Genomic DNA, 7,838 nt, shown 5'->3' on the forward strand with positions numbered 1-7,838 from the left:
GCTGGAGTATATGCGGGAGCATGGCTCAAAGGGAGTACTTGGGTGAATTAATATTTGATTTTTTGGGGGGGGAGACTCACTCAGTGTTCTGGTGGCTCTCCTAGCTCTGTGCTCTAGGCTCTATCACAGCAGTGCTCTGGAGATCATGCAGTGCTGGTAATTTAACCCTGTTCTCTGACACTCACAGCATAAGTCCAACCCATTGAGTTATCTCTCCAGTCTTCTATTAATTTTTGATTTCTGATAGTTTTGATTTCTGATATTTTTAATTTACAATAGTTTATTGGAGTATGAGTCTCTTCTAAATAGAGGAAGGCATGCAGAATATGCAAATAATAGTATTGCTGTTTGGGATTTTGGACATACAATAAATTTTTTATAAGCATGTGATGGTGTGATGCTCCATTCATTGGTTCTATTTTATTTGATTTTTATTTGGAGGCCACACCAAGCTGTGATCAGAGCTTGTTTCTTACTGTGCACTCAGTATCACACCTGGAAGGGCTTGAGGGACCATATGTGGTGCCTGCGAAACCAAACCAAACCAAACCAAACCAAACCAAACCATAGCTGTTGTACTATCTCTCTGTCCTTCCTCCCCCCCCCCCCACGACCACCACTCATTAGTTCAAAATGAACAAATACTGGGTTCTGTCTCTACCACTGCATGGTGTCTGAGCACTTCCAGGAGTGGTTCTCCATCCCCCGTTTCCCACAACTTCCTCATCCTTCCAAAAAGGAATGACTCAGAGTCAGACGTGGAGATCACATGTTTGACTTCTCTAGTCTGGAAATCTTGGTATCCGAACTCAGAAGGCAGGGCTCCCTACACAGTTAGTGGGGCTCAGGGCAAAATGGAAATGCAAGGGAAGGGACAAAGTGCCGTAAAAAGTACTGAAATATAAGGGGGTTTCCTTTGAAAAGCGCAATTGGAACAATCATGAGTGATACACACATTAGAGAAAACGTACAGATTGCAAAGTGGTTATACTCTAGGTGTCATAATTTTATGTAATGCAATAAATTATGCTTTATTAATGTGCTAGCTTGATAGATCCACTTTTTTTCTGGTTCACTTTTCTGCAAATTCATTTATGAGGTCATCAAAATGCATTCTCTTAGCAACTTCATTTTCAATCAATATAAATTAAAAGTGACGTTAGTCCCTCTGGGCAAATGTGTGATTGTAGGTAACTTTGATAAGTTTTAATTTTGAAAAGGCTCTGCTGATGCGGTTATTTGAGCTATTGAGAGTATTTTTAAGGCGGTGATGATGTTAATATACATTCCCGGAGAATGATTTCAACATATATTATGCTTTGAAATCCAATATTTTCCAGCTATCTGGAGTTGAGGAGTCTCATGGAGCATTTTTTTTTCTAAAAAAGAAAATGTAAACTCTAAAGCCAGTTTCATGGAAGTTCAAATTGGATTTTAAATGTAAATTCATACAAAGCCCTTCTAATACTTCTTCGGATACTTCCTGTAACATGTGGAGGTCATTGAAGAAATTGAAAGTGGTTTCATGATTTATATAGAACTCAAAATGCTGTTTATGCATGCGATTACTGTAACTTCAATTACAAGGAAAATTAATTTCAGAATTGTCTGCTTTGTTAATAATTGGTTCATCTGGAATAAAAATTGGCTCGTCTGAAAAATAGGGCTCTTTGCTGTTGAATTTGATGATCTTTAAATTTAATTTTTCTATCTAAGTCCGTGGTTTCTGGTCACGCAATGTTGCTCGGGTTTTCAAAACCCAAGAATCTAAACTCTGAAATTCGTAACTCTAAGGGGGAAAAAAGGAGCACCACAAAACCTCCCCTGATGTGCTTTATTGCAACATCCTGTGTCTGCTTTTATGTTTTTAATAATCCACTGACCAAGTTTACTGTCTGTGTTGGGGGTAGTTTCTGTCCAGGCGCTCAGGCGGGAGAATTAATATTTGTGCAGCCGGTGCTAAGGATTCAGGCATTGATTGGCGGGGCGCGCCTCCCACCGCGGGTCCCCGTGGTAACCCAGGCGGAGCCCCACCCCCCTCTACTCCGCAGCTGCTATTTCTGCTGCCGCTGCTTTCTCCACATGGGGCCTTGGGGGCTCTGCGGCGCCCCTGACTCATGCATATTGGGCTCTGGGTGGTCAGGGGGTCACTTGGGTTATGCTGTTTGCGGAGCCAGGGAAGTGCCGGCCGGGTGTCCTCGGCTGCTGCTCACGCGCATGCTCCAGGGTTCCATCAGCTGTCACGTAGGAAACGGAGGTTCAAAGAGAAAATTATTAAGCATTTCAAGACGGAACCAGCAGGTGCATTCAACCCAGCGTGGAGCCAGCCCTGCGCTACTGCGCAGGTGGCACGCCCACGGAGCCCACCTGGGAAATGGTTTGAGGTTCCTCTCCTCCCTCCCGCCTCCCCGCCCCCCCCAAAAGGCAGCCAGGCCAGGAGGCAAGGAAATAGGGGCAAGCTGTCATTTGGGAGGTGATCACAGTGACCCAGCGAGGAAGTGAGAAAGGGAAGTGGGGAAACCAACCGAGATCAGTTAAAGGGTAGATTTCCTCTTGGACAAATGGGGTGCTGCACAGCAGACAGGGGGTGGGCTGAAGGCACCCAAACTCCTTCTTCGGCCGAGACCCTCAGAACCTGGGGCATTCATCCTCCAAGCCCCCGTCCTCATAGGCTGAGGGTGGTTCCTGCACTACTGCCCGCCCAAGCTGTCCGCACTCCCTGCCTCAAGCCTGGCCCCTGAATCAGAGAACGCTTTGAGGGGCGGGGCAGGGAGAGACCCAGGGAGGATCCAGGAAACTGTGTGTGGGTGACTTCCTGGGCACAGGCACTGAGGGTTTTGACTCCCGCGGTCCCACATTCTCTCTGTCCCCTCTCCCACCCCGTGTCCCCACACACATGCGCACGAACCGCGTGGGGCTTTTCATTTCTCCTTAATGCTCTAATTAGCTCCCGATTCCCCCCGTTACATTAGTATTGCAAGAGCCTTCAACAACTTTATTTTCTTGCTTTATTTATACTCGTGAAAAGGCACTTAGAAGCAAATTATGCTCGCCTCCATATATCTTGCTACCTGTTTATCTGGGTGTTTATGGGGTGCCTATCACCATGGTATCTGGGCCGTTAGACAGTCCCATTAGATCAAATTCATTACCTCAGCGAGGAAGGAAGCCCCTCCTCTTGCCTCCCTGCAGAAGACGGAGCCTGCATAGCACACCAAGGGGGCCCTAACTCAGGGAGACCCTCCAAGCCCCAGCCTCTTATTTTCGAAGTCGTGGAGAGGAATCGCTTTGGCGAACACGAGAGTTCCCTCCCGGAGCTAGGCATGGAGAGCTTGCAAACTAATTTGGAAGATCTATCAGAGGGTGGGGCTCAATATGTTGGGCATTTAAAATTTGAAATGATTTCAATTTCATTGCTCTCCAAATATCAAATTGAGCCCATTTTTCACAAATGCAGCTTCCTGTGTGGAGCGGCCTCCAGCAGAAGATTTTGGGTGTTAACTCCTTCTTCACTCCCCACCCCCCACCCCAGTCTGGAATTAGGAAAGGTGCCAAACTCAAATGGGGCTGAGCAGCCTTTATTGCCTGGGCCAGTGTGGTCCCTAAAGGCTCAGCCTCCCAGCACAACCTAGGCCCCAGGATGGACACCTCTGGTCCTCCCTACTTGTCCTGGCCCCAGATCTTCTTTCCGGCCTGCGCTTCTGGGTTGGTGCTGTAGCTCAGTAGTAGAACATCTGCCTTGCATATGTGAGGCTCTGTGTTCAATCCCCAGCAACTCCCCAACACACACACACACACATGCGCACACACACACACACACACACACAGAACCACACACAAAGTGTCATTAGGCTTTGCTTCTGTGAGTCTGTCTTACGGTCCTTTGGCCATCGGGGACCATCCTGAACAACCCTCTGTCAATTCAGGATGTCCCCATTATGGGTGATTCACTTTGGGGCGCTCACACAGGCCTATAGAAGATCCAGATATCATTAGGGGTAAGGAAATGACCTAATGGTGATAAAAGCCTGGGCAGAGCTCCATGAGAGAGCTTGCAGACTTGAGGTCACAAGTCTCCCCAGCATCAGCCCACATGCCCAGTGTGTTTCCACAGTACTGCTGTTTGCCAAATTTGGCACTGCAACAAAAGTGGGCGATCTCTAGTGTCCCGTAACGAGTGTGTAACTTCCCAGTCATTGCAACCACAGCTAAAGGAGGAGAAGGCAGGAAATGATCGAAGTAGAACCTGTTAACTGTATATTTGACATTTTTTTTTGTAAAAACCACTACAAACCAACAATATAGATGACAACACGAGGCTAACCTAAACTTTCACCTATTCAGAGACAACCTTGGTTAACCAAGGGTGGCATACAGCAACTCGAACTTTTACCTTTGCAAACCTGTGCACATAAGCATATTCATTGAAACAAAACTGGGATTTGACAAAAGAATGCCTTCAGAAATGGTTGCAGTCATGGAACAATGGGTCTTATTTTTCTAAGTCATCGTGAGCTTGGGACTGGAGAGACAGCACAGCAAATGAGGCGCTTACCTTGCATGTGGCTGACCTGGGTTCGATGCCCAGCATCCCATACGGTCCCACATGCACGGTTGGGAGTGATTTCTTGAGTGCAGACAAGGAGTAATCCCTGAGCATCGCTGGGTGTGGCCCTAAAACAAAATAAATCACTGAGATCTGCTTTGGGCTTTGGATAATTGTTTTTGCAGTTGGAGAACATTGTCCATTTGTAAATGTATCTTTGCTGTTTCGTTTGGGTTGTTTGCTCATTTTCACTATTATAAACAGCATGCAATAAGCTCAGCTGTGTCAGGTATTGCTACAATTGCTAGATTCATTTGAAAGCTATTCTGCTTTTAGTTTTGGGGCCATACTCAGAGGTGCTTCAAGGCCACTCCCAGCTCAGTGGTTGAGAATGACTCCTGGCAGTGCTTGGGAAACCATCTAGTGTCAGGGATTGAACTCAGGCTTCCTACATGACAAGCACGTGTTCAACCCCATTGAACTATCTTTCCTCAATTTGAAACTGTCTGACCCCAGGCTGAATTGCCTTCCAGAAAGCTTGTGTGTATTTGCTTTTTGACAAGGGTGGAGCCTGGCCAAGAAGATTCCCCCCAGGACCAAACTCAACAGAAGTCACCTGGGACAACTCCTTCCTGGGGCCCTGCAATTCTGACATTCCTTTCCTCCTTCTAATGTGGGCGAGTAGATTAGGGACCCCACCCCCATATCATAGCAATGAAACTCCTGGGAAGAAATAAAGGCACTAGTCCAAAGGCTGACCCACCCTGTGGATGCAGAAAGCAAGACCTGATAAGACCTTCTCCAGCAGCAGACCCTGAGGATACTGGGCCCTTCCACATAGAAAGGGCCTGAAGGAAATTACTGAGAACCCTCAATTCCATCCTTTGATCAGATTAACCCTCAGGTAGCCTAGACCAGAGAAGACTGGAACCACCCTCTGAGAGAAGATCCGTCAGGAACAAAGGTCAAGAGAAGGAGTTTTCTAAGAGGATCATTGACCACTACCAACTCTACCCCCTTAGCAACAACCCTAGCCAAGGACTCTTATCTAGCTAGAAAGCCCCATGAGTGCTCACTTCGGCAGCACATATACTAAAATTGGAACGTAAAGTAATGGGAGTGACTCGGGAGCACTGTGATGGGTACAATCTGATAAACCTAAGCTCCGTGTACTCCAACAGATACAGAGAAGATTAGCATGGCCCTTGCGCAAGGATGACACGCAAATTTGTGAAGCGTCCCATATTTTTAACCTGAGTGCCCGAGAACAGATGACTGGTTAAAGAAACTTTGGTACATTTACACAATGGCATACTATGTAGCTGTTAGAAAAGATTAAGTCATGAAATTTACATACAAGTGGTACTAACATGGAAAGTATCATGCTAAGCGAAATGAGTCAGAAAGAAAGGGACAGACATGGAAATATTGCATTTATCTGGGGAATATAAAGTAACAAAATGGGAGACTAACAAACACCCAAGAATAGCCTAGATAAGTACCAGGAGGTTCACTCCATGGCTTGGATGCCAGCCGCACATGCTAGGGGAAAAGGCAGCTCAGATAGAGAAGGGAGCACCAAATAAAAGTGTTGGGAGGATCCTCCCAGGATGGGAGATGCATGCTGAAAGTAGATTATAGACCGAACAAGATTGCCACTCAATGCAAACCAAAGCACCCAAAAGGAGAGAGAGAACAAAAGGGAATGTCCTGCCACAGAGGCAGGGTGGGATGGGGGTGGGGGGAGGGATACTGGGATCAGTGGTGGTGGAAAATGGGCACTGGTGGAGGGATGGGTACTCGATCATTGTAGAATTGAAACCCAAGCACAAAAATTTGTAAGTCTACAAGTGTACCTCATGGTGTTTCACTAATAAAAATTAAAAAAAGAAAGCCCCACTTGGGGGCAGATTGGAGAAACCCTATAAAAGCCACCTTGAAGAAAGGAAGGGTGCACATATGCTGTCCAAGTCCATGTGCCGCTTGTGCCCATGTGGCTGAGCACATGTGTTGCCCTCATCTCCCCTCTTGAGATGTGTACCTTCATGCTTTCATATCTAATGCTGGGATGTGTATAGGGTCTCTTTCCACCTTTGGAGAAGCCTGAATTCTCTCTTGAAGCATTATTTTTCCTCACTCACCTTCTCTCCCTCCTTCCCCTTCCTAAAGCCCTCCAAATAAAAATTGCTCATCTGCTCCTGAAATTCTTTTCTGTGAGGCAAGACAAGAGCCGGGTAACCCTGGGTAAGGCCTAGGACTCACTTTCCTTTCCTGCAAAGGGCAATTCCTCTCTCCAACCTGAGTCTGTGGCTCCCCAAGAAATCAGGTGGTGGGGATCAACTCCCATGCCAAGAAGACCAAGCGAACATCAGGTTTGTCTTGACAGCCAACTGATGGGGCTGACAGGGCTCAGACCCACGCTGTGCTGGGGCTTATTACAGATTTTATCAGTTCTTCCCAGATGGCCTCAGGGTGGCAGAGGCGGATCGAGAGAAAGTGACCATCTTTCTCCTCCCTGCCTCACATAAGCCCCCTGTAGGGGCCACTGACTTCACTTCTGCCTCTGTTCCTGTGAGTCACTCCCAGGATACCCTGCCAACCAGGTCTGCAAGATCCCAGGACATCTGCCACATCCTCTAGGGAGCCTTCCTCTATTCCAGGCAGAGGAGGTTCCTCTAGCCTGTGGTTTGGGAACCCCATTTATGCAAACATGGGTGTAGTGCTTTTATCCCTGGTTTTAGGCTCAGATGTCTCTGAAGAAGATAACTGTGTTTCCTTGGCTAGTGTCTCTGTGCGCCCAATTAGTGCACACTCTAGGGGCTGGAGCAATAGCACAGCGGGTAGGGTGTTTGCCTTGCATGCGGCTGACCTGGGTTTGATTCCCAGCATCCCATATGGTTCCCCGAGCACCGCCAGGAGTAATTCCTGAGTGCATGAGCCATGAGTTACCCCTGTGCATCACTGGGTGTGACCCAAAAAGATAAATAAATAAACAAATAAAAATAAATAGTGTACACCATACACCTGAGAACTATCACCAGTCTGTGGATTGGTGATTGAACACCACTGATCGAGACCCCAAGCTCCAGCTCAGTTAGGAATCACACGGCAGACTCACTGGATAGGGAGGAAGTGGGGGTTTGACCAGAGAAGGCAGGAAGAAAGAGAGGGAATACCTTGGGGGGGGGATTGAGCCACACCCAACAGTGCTCAGGGCTTACTCCTGGCTCTGTGCCCAGGGATCACTTCTGGGGAACCATACTGGGGATGGAATCGGGATTAAACCCCTGTA

At 47.3% G+C, this 7,838-nt stretch overlaps 1 pseudogene; it reads left to right on the forward strand.

Annotated features, from left to right (window-relative positions):
* The first annotated feature begins 5,721 nt into the window (after positions 1-5,721).
* LOC130039502 (uncharacterized) lies at positions 5,722-5,796 on the forward strand (annotated as a pseudogene).
* The last annotated feature ends 2,042 nt before the right edge of the window (positions 5,797-7,838 follow it).

This window comes from Sorex fumeus, unplaced genomic scaffold (genome assembly GCF_029834395.1).
Source record: "Sorex fumeus unplaced genomic scaffold, SorFum_2.1 ptg000086l, whole genome shotgun sequence".
NCBI classification, from domain to species: domain Eukaryota; kingdom Metazoa; phylum Chordata; class Mammalia; order Eulipotyphla; family Soricidae; genus Sorex; species Sorex fumeus.